Source organism: Carettochelys insculpta, chromosome 26 (assembly GCF_033958435.1).
Source record: "Carettochelys insculpta isolate YL-2023 chromosome 26, ASM3395843v1, whole genome shotgun sequence".
Classification (NCBI taxonomy): domain Eukaryota; kingdom Metazoa; phylum Chordata; order Testudines; family Carettochelyidae; genus Carettochelys; species Carettochelys insculpta.
The window spans coordinates 15,682,821-15,695,351 of record NC_134162.1 but is presented as its reverse complement, the minus strand read 5'-3'; the positions used below and the strand labels follow the sequence as shown (position 1 = coordinate 15,695,351).

Here is a 12,531-nt window from a genome sequence, read left to right as displayed (position 1 = left end):
AAACAACTATTCCTCCATTAAGCAAGTTAACACTTGAGTCTACAACTTTGAGGTAGTAACATATAGGTGAGTAACATGGGGAGTTTGCATTTAAATCCTGTGAAAGTGTCTCAAATGCTTCTTTGGCCCACTGCACAGCACCTGCTGAATGCCTCAATCCTTATCTTACCTACTCCTCAGCACTGGGAGGAAGTGCAGTTCTGTCAGCCCCACAACACAGCTGGAGGAGTGAGGTAGTGAGAGGCTCAGGGGCTTGCCCAAGATGACTCACCTAAGGGCTTGGGGCAGGGCCAGAAGCAAATCCAGAAAGTTTTATTTCCTGGATGTGGCCAAAAAAGTCTGTACGGTATGAGCTAACAAGTCACTCTTAACAGCTCACGTAGTCCGAGTTCTGCAGAGTGGGAACCCAGCTCCCAAGCCCAGTTTGGGTTTGCCCCTGTACCTGATCCTAAACAGAAATGATTGCCTCTCTCATTACTACCCCATGAGCCCTGCATGACAGCCACTGCAGGAGAAAGATTTCCCCTATGAGGAAGAGTTAAGCAAGCCCAGTGTTGATTTAAATGCTAACAGGAGCCTGAAAGGCAGCACATGAAATGCAGTAAAGAGTTAAATGGCTCACCTGTCTGGCAAGACAAACAGGACTTAATGAAAACTTTATAAAATATATTTTTAATTTAAATGCAAATAGGTGCTGCATTGTGTGCAGGTCACTCATGCTGTCATGCTGTGCAATTAGCAAGCCTGCTTCTCAGGAAGCCAAGAAAGCTAATAGGCCAGCACTTTCCAGGCATTTGTTTTAAGTTAACTTTTTTTTTCCCCCCAGAAACAGATCAGTCTTTGCAAAATGTTCTGACTCCATTCAGTGAAGCCTCCCCCACAGTCACTGATTTGGCTAGGAATACACTCACAGAAGCCCATTAGATATTAATCAAGCAAGACAATGATTTCTTTGTCATGGAAAGCTCTTTGGCACACCACAGATCACAGCCCAGTGGTCGATAAAGGCCACCTCTATGGACCCTGCAACAGTCAGCACCAGATGCAATGTTAAGGACAGTAAATCTGAGCAAGGCTTTGAGATCTTTTTAAATACTAAGATGAATTACATAATACTTCTTCTGAAAAGACATTAAACAATGTCCAACTTCACCTTCAAAGCAATGAACAGGCTAGTTTAGCTGCAGTTATGCCTAGTGCTGCATGTAAGTTATAGACAAGTTAATAAAAACCCTTTGGGGGGGATCTCATCTGGAGACAGTCTCTGTGCACCAAGAAAGATGAGCTGGAATTGGGCGATTGGGACCCATGCCCTCCAGGGACCTGCTGCAACCTTCAACACCTCAGCTGACATGTAGCAATTTGTCTTGATGGTCCAACTCTGCTTAGCTGCTGAAGGCACTGGGGCTGTCCAGCAGTGAGGAGTTTGGCAGCAGGGGCTAAGCAGCTGTGTGAGCCTTCTGCTCCAAGCCTGCCAAGCACGTGTCAAACGGCTGCTGGCATTTGAGCCAAGCAATGGCAGCAATGCATATTTACAGGAATGATCTGAGTTACTGGGAAGAGTGGCAAGGGACAGACTCCATAACTTGAAAACTGTGTTTATGGCTGCTTGAAATCATACTGTAGTTCATGTTAGTGCTACCAAGAGGCTCCCCCAGCCAAAGGAAGCAATAAGGATTATAACATTACTACGTAAGTAAAATACACCATCATTACAATCTACAGCTGCCTCCTGCTTTTCCTCCTAGGACAAGGGGCTAGGGAAATTGGCCGTGCCATGGAACAGGCTAAAGAGGGAAGTTCTGCTGGGAGTCCAGTTCATCCTCTACACTTGTGACTTTGGAGCACGAGGGATAGGTACTGGGGTCTCACATGGACACCTGACAGTGGTACAGGATGTATGACAGATGAGGCCTTGAAATGTTCTTGAGTATCACACACTGAAGACAAACTCATCCACAAACAGTGCTGCCTTCCCACTCCTCCCCTCAGACATGTGCTTCCTGAGCTGCCATTTCTTCCCTCATCTCTCACTTGCACGGGACAAAGCAATGAGCTCTCTGGTGTGGAACATTCAGCTCCACACATGTAATGGGGAGCTGCCCATCCTGTGCTGCATGGTACCTCAGGAATCTCAGAGGCAGCAGTGCCCCCTAGCTTCTGGGGACAAACAGTGAACCCTCCCACAGCTCTGGGACACAGACTCCAGCCCCACCTGGGTTGGGACGAAGTACTGTTTAACACCTCTCACTTGGCTCCTGGCCTGCATAGAGAAAGCTGGTCACCCCTAGTACCTGCCCACCTGGTAATACTGTAGTTAGAGCCACTGACCTCAAGCACCTCCTGCTGCTCTGCATAGTATAGCAGTCCTTGTCCTACCCCTACAGATTGAAGAGCCATCAAGCCAGGCTGTCAGTCACTTGGCCCTCTGGCCAGGTCACCCAAGAGCAAAAAATCCAACAAAGCTGCCTGCCCTCCCCAGTCTTCAGCATCCTTTCATTCAGGATTTCAAAGCAACCTTGTACCCTCCTCAGGGCTTGGCTTATGCTTGTACCCCCACCCTCCCTCAGGATTTACACCAATTTACCAATGGCTAGAGAAGGAGGGAAACCTGGATGCACCCACAACACTGGGTTCCAACCCTGGCACACTATAAAAACAGCAACCTTGTCCTCTTCCCATGAGGCTCTTCATCTTGACCCTTAGCTGAGGGCTGAAGCTCTCAGGACAGAAGGACACCACAGACAGAACCAAGCTCTGGTTGTCTCCTGAGCTGCCGTGGCCAGAGAGGAAAGGTGTGGTGAGGCACAGCCTGCCCTTCCTCTACATTTGAGTTCCAGCATGGGACTATCACCACCACCCGGTGGCTCCTGTTACCTGAGCCTACTAGGCTGAGTGACTGCTTCCATAAGGACCTTGAGCCCTCATCTCTGCTGCTCCTTTCCTTCAGTGGGATATAGGCCATATGGGGCCTCCATCAGAGGACACCCTGTCAAGCTCTTAAGTGTTTCACAGCTGTTTCCCAACCAGCAGACAGCTTCAGGAAAGAGCACAAGGACTGCTTAGCTCCACTTGAGGGAAAGGCACACCAATGGGGCAGCACAATCAAAAGCTGTACTTGTTGTATAGTTTAAAGAGAGAGGGCTTTACTCACCAGCCAGCAAATCCACCCAGCACTGATTTAGCTACCACAGGTACACGCCCTGAGATGGGAGCCGCACCTGCCCTCGCCAAGATGTTCACATTCCAACTAGAAATCGGGCATACCACAAGAGTGGTTCGTGTAGTATTCCTGCTTCATTGTCAACTCAGCAGCAAGAGATGGCTGAGCTCATCTCTAGGCTATGAGGAAGGGGATTAATCTGTTCCCATCAAGCTACCCCCTTCATTTACACAAACTTACCATGGCTTAGTGTAACTATGTGCTTGCTGTTTAAGGAGCTGCTTTAACTAGCATTATACAGAGGCTGTTATTGCTTTGCAACAGGCACTTGAAGGATAGCAGCCTTGTTCCAGAAAACAATTTAACTGGGCTTTTAGTTGGAGGAGAAGAATGCAGGCAGCACAGCTCCTCCAAGGGCAAGAATTCCTGCGGTTTCATGATCTAACTCTTCGGTCAGTTCAGCTTCCTGCTCCGGCAGCAGCTAAAATGGGCACTTGGCTCGTCAAGGCAACAGATCATTCACAGTAACACTGGATGAGTGAACAAGTGATGCACCCAAACAGCTTCTCCACATGGGAGAGCAGCAGAAGCAGCAGGCATAGAATAGCATGGCATTGATACTGGGGCTTCCCTGCCCACAGTATAAATGTAGTCAAACAGGAGACCTGTGCACACGTACCATGTAAAGTAACAGCTGAAGTAACTCTCACCCCGTAGAACCAGGTGTCATAAGCACTCTGATCTAACATAGCACAACAGGCAGTTGAAGAAACCAAATAGTGTTCCACAGGGAGCCACACAGATACCCAACTATTAGACCTTTCAAAGCACTAGTTGCTGCAACTTGTCATTTCAATTTTTCCCACATCAGACACTTCTTTGGAGCCTGTGCAAAGACAAGGCGGGCCCCCTGGGCTGGGGAGCATGAGACAGTCTCCCTCACCTTCCTTTACTCTGCTGTTTCTTTCCCCTCTCCTGGCCAACATGCTGAACTCAGGCTCACTTAGTGATCCTGGGCTACGGAACAGCCTGGGTCTGTGAGAACATTAGCACTGGGAAGTGACACTAAGTCTGATGCACCCTGTGGACATGAGAAACAATGGAACACCACAAACTCAAGGAGCATTCTTAATTACAGGAAAACAAGAGCCAGCTGCAGGTCACCAGCTTTGCCAGGGACTGTAATTAAGCAGAAAGATGCAGCACCCATCAGCCCAGGAACCTGCTCCCTAACTTTCACTTTGAGCTCAGAACAGGCCTTCCAAGTACAATGCCATCACTCATCTAAATAGCCCCAAGCAATTTGCCTGCTCCCAACACCTGGGTTGAACCCTGCCTGCTGCGAACCCTTCTTAGTGTTTGTGCTGGCAGATTGGTGTAGGTACTTTCAACTCCTTGACCAACAGAAAACAAAAAAACAACAAGTAGCTGTCAGGATAGTAACATTCCACTGCCACTAAGTCATGGGCTGAATACAGGCCACACTGTACCAGAGGGTCATATATGCACACTTCTCATTGGCCAGAGACTGGGAAGTTTCTGCACACCCAATACCATTTAAGCTCATTGTTCTGGGCCTCCGCACTCCAGCATTAGACTCCCCTAATGCTCCACAGGTGCCACCTGGCAGCATGCCCGGTGGTGGAATCCTAGCCTGTCAATTCAGGGAATGACTCAGGGCCTGCTGCTGAGAACAGAACATGGCAGTTATTGGCTCTGACCCTGCTCCTTACTCTCCATGAATGCACCAACACTGCTGGTATCTCTACACCTCTACCCAAGGATGGCAGTTTCACCACGACTTCCGCTGACGCTGGGCCCAATGGAGTTTGCAGAAACGACCCCTTCAGATAAATGTCCCGATGCTTTAGCTCGGCACGCAGAATGCGCTGGGCTATACTGGACACTACTTCAATGGCTTTTCTTCCTGAACATGTTTATCTGTAGTGCCTCTTGTCTCAGGGGATCCTGAAGCAGCACAGTGACCACTGCTCCTGCCACTGTGCAGAGCAGCCACGAAGTAGAACAGTAGCCACTGGTACCAGAGCAGACAGGACCCTGCCAAGTCATGTCATGGAGCCATCAATAAGCAGGTAGTGCAGAGGGCCTCAAGCTGCAAAGTACACGGAACCCAGATCTTCAGCCCCATCCACTCTGCTGAGACCCAGGCCTGAGTGAGGCTAGACAGATGCTGTACTCACAGCATCATCCCACCAGCTAAGTCATTGTCCACGCTCAGGGCTTAAGTCTTTACAGCAAAAGCAGCTGCACATCTCTATTGCCCCAGAATTCTGGGCTCTCAAAAGGGACAAAAAGGTTGCCAAGCACCCAGCTCAAGGAGCAGGGCCAGATGCCGTGCAGATGTGTGGGGGTCGGAGTGAAATACTGAAGAGACTGCTCAAGCCCAACGGCTGTGGAATTGTTCCACGTCTGAAAGATGCACATGGGAACAGAACTCAGCAGAGAAGCATGCAAGTCCTGGCATCCTGCCCCGCTGCCTTTGCAAAACAGCTCCAACAATTGTGGTGCAAAATGGGGAAATCTGCTTCTATTGCCATGACCAGGTCTATCCAATCCAGCAACGTGGGCTGCACAGCAGGCACAAGGGAGCTGCAGCCCTCCGTCTCCTGTTTGGGATTCTACCATGTTGAACACTGCAGGGATTGTTTCTCACTGCAGGACAAGCAGCTGTCAGCCTGCAAGATAAAGCCTGCTCTGAAGTGTTACTGGCTAGAAGGGGAAGTAGCCTGACAGCAGCGCATGTCAGACCCGGGCAGCAGCAGCGACAGCTCTCAGCAGAATAGAGATGAGGCTGAGGATGGCAGCTTTCCAGCACACACCCATCCACCTTGTCATCCTTTTAGCACTCAACAAACATTTACAGTTTAATCAACACACATCCCCCTATGGAGCAAATCCATAGCTGTGCACTGGGATGAAAATGAGATAAATAGTAGCCTTAGGAGTGTTTGTGTTCTCTGGTCCGAGCCCAGCCTTGTGCTGCTGGATGAAATAAACTTAAGAAAAAAAAAGACACAGCCTGACGTTTAGTAGCTCTCCAGTACAATGCTCTTCACTCTCCCATTTCAGGCAGCTGTTCTCATTCTGCTCAGATGCTAAGAGGAAGCATTAGTGCTCCAAGGAAGAGGTGAGTTTCAACTATGGAGATAAAGGAGCAGCTGTAGTCTATGGATTGACTACATTGGTGGGGCTCAGGCCTCCTGGGTTCTCACCCTGACTTTGCCACTCCCTTGTGTGCTTGATCAAATTCCTTTCCCTCCACTTCCAGGTGTATAAAATGGTTACTGAAGCTCATCCACCAGATGAAAAATGCATAGATTTATGCTTGATTCTGGTAGCACTGTTAGGTCTGAGAGCAAGGCATGGCTGTGCCCCACCTCAACTACCCACAGACCCTTGTTCTCTGAGATGCAATGCAACCCTTTTACATGAAGTAATCATGATCACTCTGATAAGCTTCCAGAATACATGCACTCACACACACTCTGCCATCCCATCAATAAGCATGCTTTTCCACAGCCAAACACACACCAATATACCTACACAATGGATAGCATCAAAGTCAGGGCACTTTCATGATACTGAAATCTGGCTTCAAACAGCTGCAAGCTTTCTGGAGTGAGGGAATCTGGTTTTATACATGGCAGCTCTTGCTTCAGGGTAAATGCCATAAAAATTAGGACTTCGGGTTCAATTTGTTCAGGATACTTTTGTCTAAAAGTCAGTTTCCGTCTGCAAAAGGACTGTCTCCCTCTGAGCTTCCTCTACATGCAGGGCAGCTACTCTGGTCCACAGGGCTTCAGTGCCGTGTCCCCCACCCCACTGATTTCTAGGGGGAAATGACCCCCTCAGCCCATAAACATAAGAACATAAGAATGGCCATACTGGGTCAGACCAAAGGTCCATCCAGCCCAGCATCCCATCTGCTGACGGTGGCCAATGCCAGGTGCCCCAGAGAAGGAGAACAGAAGACAATGATCAAGTGATTTATCTCCTGCCATCCATCTCTTGCCCTTGTTATGAAGGCTGGGGCACCATACTTTATCCCTGGCTAATAGCCATTTATGGACCTAACCTGCAAAAATTTATCAAACTCTTTTTTAAACCCTAATAGAGTCCTGGCCTTCACAGCCTCCTCGGGCAAGGAGTTCCACAGGTTGACTGTGCACTGTGTGAAGAAAAATGTCCTTTTATTAGTTTTGAACCTACTACCCCTCAATTTCATTTGGTGTCCCCTAGTTCTTGTATTATGGGAAAAGGTAAATAATTTTTCTATATTCACTTTCTCCACACCATTCATGATTTTATATACCTCTATCATATTGCCCCTCAATCGCCTCTTTTCCAGACTGAAAAGTCCCAGTCTCTCTAGCCTCTCCCCATATGGGACCCGTTCCAAGCCCCTAATCATCTTAGTCGCCCTTTTCTGAACCTTTTCTAATGCCAATATATCTTTTTTGAGGTGAGGAGACCACATCTGCACGCAGTACTCAAGATGTGGGCGTACCATAGGTTTATATAGGGGAAGTATGATATCTTTTGTCTTATTATCGATCCCTTTTTTTAATAATTCCTAACATCCTATTTGCCTTACTAACTGCCGCTGCACACTGCGTGGATGTCTTCAGAGAACTATCCACTATAACTCCAAGATCCCTTTCCTGATCTGTCGTAGCTAAATTTGACCCCATCATGTAGTACGTGTAATTTGGGTTATTTTTTCCAACATGCATTACCTTACACTTACCCACATTAAATTTCATTTGCCATTTTGCTGCCCAACCACTCAGTTTGCTGAGATCTTTTTGTAGTTCTTCACAATCCCTTTTGCTTTTGACTGTCCTGAACAACTTGGTGTCATCTGCAAACTTGGCCACCTCACTGCTTATTTTCTAGATCATTGATGAACAAGTTGAACAGGATCGGTCCCAGGACTGACCCCTGGGGAACACCACTAGTTACCCCCCCTCCATTGTGAAAATTTACCATTTATTCCCACCCTTTGTTTTCTGTCTTTTAACCAATTCCCGATCCATGAAAGGATCTTTCCTCCTATCCCATGACCACCTAATTTACATAAAAGCCCTTGGTGCGGGACCGTGTCAAAGGCTTTCTGGAAATCTAGGTATATTATGTCCACTGGGTGCCCCTTGTCCGCATGTTTATTAACCCCTTCAAAGAATTCTAAGATTAGACACGACTTCCCTCTGCAGAAACCATGCTGACTTTTGCCCAACAATTCGTGCTCTTCTACGTGCCTTGCAATTTTATTCTTTACTAGTGCTTCTACTAATTTGCCTGGTACTGATGTTAAACTTATCGGTCTATAATTGCCAGGGTCTCCTCTAGAGCCTTTTTTAAATATTGGCGTTATATTGGCCGTCTTCCAGTCATTTGGTACCAAAACTTCCCCTCCCCTGGGCTACATGCTGGGGAAGAGGCCAAAACCTTTAGTCTCACCTGCCCCATCTGGGGGCTCTCAGCTGCAGCATGTTTCCCAAGGCAGGTTCAGGCTCAGAAGCCTAAACAAGAACTAGTGTTGTAGAGACATGCGAGAACCTGTTCCTTTTCCACTGCATTACTGAAGTTCCTCTCATACAAGTCAAGCACCTTTCACCTCTTCCAGCTGTTGCCTCCTTCCTGCATTATTTTCCTGTGCAGTGCTCAGCAAAGATGGATCCTTTGTAACATTACATAAGCTGCTCATCTGTCAGTCAACCATTGCATCCACAATGCTCAGGCACCATCTAGGGGTCATCCTGCGCAGAACAAAGCCTCTCACCCACAGAGGTGAGCTAGTCTGACAATGTCCATATAGGAAGCCGGGGAGGAGACGTCGGAAGAGGATTAAGGAGCACTGTAGCTACATCTACAGCTGGTTCTATAAAGAGCCATAAAGCATTATAGGGATAAATGCAAGAAGCCAGAAATCAGGGAGAAGGAGTTCCCATAAAACATCCAACTGTTTTCAACCACAGATGAATTAAAGCATAGGTAAGTGCCGCAACACTAATCCAAAAAGTGAAAGAATCATTAACAAAACCCCCAAGGTGGATGCAGCTGTTGGTTGTCTTTCCTCTTTGGTGGCCCAGTTTTTTAATCTCATCCACACCAGGCTGCTGGGTTAATTTAATATACTTGGGTAACAGATGATTATGACCTTACCTTCAATAATTTTTGTTTCTTTGTCACATGAGGAACAAGCAGGCTCCTAACTTGCCAGAGACAGCAGTATCAGGACACATTTCTGGTAGACTTTCCTGCCATGTGTGCAAAGGTGGGGCTTTGTCCCATGGAAGTAGGCTTATGAAGGAACTTGGAGATACACTCAGACCAGTGGAGTCCTTATCACAGTAGGGCAGTCCTACTGCAATGGGGACAATGCAAAGTCAGCCAAGGGACATTAAAAATAAGGCTTTCAGGATGGTGCTATGGAGAGCACACATGGCTAATGCCAAGCACTGCTTTCTGCTGAGTATCTCACAGCAATATTGTTAAGCAAGTCAACCAATTTTTCAAACAGAAGCAGTAAGAGCATGTGAGGAACTGTCAGTCAGTAATAGAATCTGGAATCCCTGCACCCAGCTCTGCTCTGCCTTGCCCTCATCTGCAGCTAAGAATGGGACAAAGGCACACAGGCACCTGAGTGAACAGCAATTGTATAGTCTAAGTTTAGGCCTTGTTCTGCTTTCTACCTCAGAGAAGCCACCCTGGTGTTTAGTTCCCTTCCGAACAGAAAGCTGTGCCTGGGAGTCCAACGAGTCCTGTACAGACAGGACGACTACTGAGACATAGGTAGTGCAGTAATCCCACAGAAAACTTATCAAGTATGCTACAGACCAGCACAGAGACACAAGGCAAGGGTGGCAGCTAGCTGATTGCCTTTCTGAAACCAGAAAGTCTGCTGCAACAGCTGGCAGCAATGCTACGCCTCCAAGCAGGTGAGCTAGCACTGCTGGAAAAGCACAATGCAGGCCTCAGAATCTGGATTGTACTTCTGCCAAGTTAGTGCCCTTGGTGACCCTGCTGCCTGGCTCTGCTGCTACAGCAGCAGCTGTGGGAGGGGAAAAAAAGCCAAAGATTCCCATGTGTCACACTTCCACAACCAGTGACGAATACAGTCATGCACATCAACCGCTGCTCTTTGCAATAGGGCTTTGCTTCTGCAACCTTTGCTTTTAGGTCACAGCAGACCTTCACTGTCGAGTTAGACAATATCCTGCAGGATGAGGGGAGGGATTTTAGTACGAAGATTAGAGCAGATGAAGCTAGAGAAGGGCACAAAGCGGTGTCAAAGCAAGAGAGCACTGAAAAACAGCGTAGAAGATGAACAGGGAGAAGGCATGAGGGAAGACAGGATGGATAAGCTTTGCTTACCAGAACAAGAGATAGCGCAAGAAGGAATTTATTGAGAGGAAAAGAGTAGGGTAAGTAAAGGAAAATAAGATACCTACAGTCATTTTCCGAGAAGGCACAGCTCTGGGAGGTGTCCCATTTCCCCTTTCTGCAGTGAACAGCTGGGGGCTTGGTCCCAGGGACACTTGGCTACTGGAACCTGAAATGAGACCACCTCATGTCAAATCAACTGACAGTTGCCAAAAGGACACCACCTGTGGTAACAAGCAAGGGTAGCAGCAGAGTGACTTGCACTGGCCAGGCAGCCCAGATAGAGCAGGTGCCCTGGGCCTGACAGAAGTGTACCTGCATCCCTGCCCAAAGGAAAGGCTGGGGGAGTTTTAGTAGAACAGCATTACAAAGAGGACAGAATGATTTCTTCCCTCACAGACAGCAATTAAGAAAACAAAAGGCTGAAAAGCTAAGTGGTCTAAAACCAAAAGAAATTCACATTTCCAGAGGGAAGGCAGGAGACAAAAGCTGGTAATTAAGAATTATCTGCTATGAATACTAAATACCTGCCACAGCAGGCATGAGAAGGGCATACAAGCTGCAAGGCTGTAACTCTTCCGAAACTGGATCTTTCTATTTACATTAAATCAGACAGCCTAGTTACAATATCTCAGTTTTGCTACTGGTACCTTGCTGGAGAATTTGCTCTTAGGACTAGCGTGTATGGGCCATTAGCTAGCCAGCTTCAGCTAGAACATAACAAGCTGATTTCAGAAACATTACGATGACTAATACCATCTAAGGCATCAAGAGGTCTGCAAATGACCTTAGAAGAGGCAGACTGAGTTTGAGCGAAGATGACAACTGCAAGTAGCCTCACCTGTTTGGACACCTAGAGCCAAATCTGAGCTTTAGTTATGGTCAAGTAATTTGAATTTGTTGTGCTAACACCACATTAGAATTGTACGATCATGTAAGCACTTGTACATACATGAAATACAGCTGACTAATCCTACCTCAGTGTTTGAGCTGTTCTTCCACACATCTTGCCATCTTGAGTGGCTATCCTTGGACAAGGCCTGTTGGCAAACATCAGCTGGGCTTACTGTATAGACTACCTTCTTGTGACCGAGCAAGAAAAAGAACATCTTGAAAATACCTGCATCAATGCTAGCTAAGAGTATTCTTATGCTCCCACCAGGAAAACACATAGCTGTGGTATACCCTGCCACAGATGAGACCAGAAGACTGCAACTGTTGCTACCAACTATATTGAACTGGGTATGTGTGGGATGCATTTCACTAGTAAGACTTGCTCACTCCAGAGCAAAAGGTTTTCAGATGGGAGAGAGCTGTACCATGAGATTAGAGAGTGTCTGAACCCTTTGACTCTAACTATACCCTGCACTAGGAATAACGGACACCCTGCACATCGATGCCTACAGGCTCCACTAGCTGGGCTGTCCACACAAGTGCTATAGTGACAGCCTGTGTTGCAGTTTATTTGCATCTAAACTCCCATTTGCAGTCATTGCTTCCTAAACTATTCCCCCATGTTCAAAAACGGAGGTGGATTAAACCACTCAGCTTCCCCCAATGCTGTATAAGGCTGCAGAAGGAATCAGCACCTAACAGGGTCAACATTTAGGATTTCAGACCTCCCTTACTGAGAAGATGGCTCAGTCCAACCCAGCAGCCACTAACACATATGGAATCTAGCTCCAGATCCAGCCTAAGTCTCTTACCTCTTATCCAGGGACAGAAAGGATGGGAATTGTGGTGGGCACAATCTCCTTCCGCTTGTTCAGGCAAGAGTATGTTCATGGTGGTCATCTATATATGAAGAAAAATCCACTTTTCATATTAAGAGTCAATCCCTTTCACCTCTGACTTCCATTCCCACATGAAAGGATCTAGTTTTGCTGCATTTTCTCTGGAAGATTTAAATAGTTTAAACGTTGTGCGCCCTGTATGAGATGAATTCTGTAACAGACACTCGT

General features: G+C 47.2%; 1 protein-coding gene across 15 annotated transcripts in view; it reads right to left on the bottom strand.

The window, feature by feature from the left end:
• The window catches only part of LRIG2 (leucine rich repeats and immunoglobulin like domains 2), a 161,566-nt gene that overhangs the window by 99,802 nt on the left and 49,233 nt on the right, over positions 1-12,531 (bottom strand). For 12 of the 15 annotated variants that reach the window (XM_074977340.1, XM_074977334.1, XM_074977347.1 and 9 more), the window contains exons 19-21: positions 12,277-12,364; positions 11,548-11,610; positions 10,639-10,739 (exon numbers count right to left, since the gene is read on the bottom strand). The gene's annotated coding sequence lies outside the window, so the exon portion shown is untranslated. Of the gene's footprint in view, positions 1-10,634; positions 10,740-11,547; positions 11,653-12,276; positions 12,365-12,531 lie in introns of all 15 variants that reach the window. The other 3 variants (XM_074977335.1, XM_074977336.1, XM_074977343.1) reach the window with 3 other exon arrangements.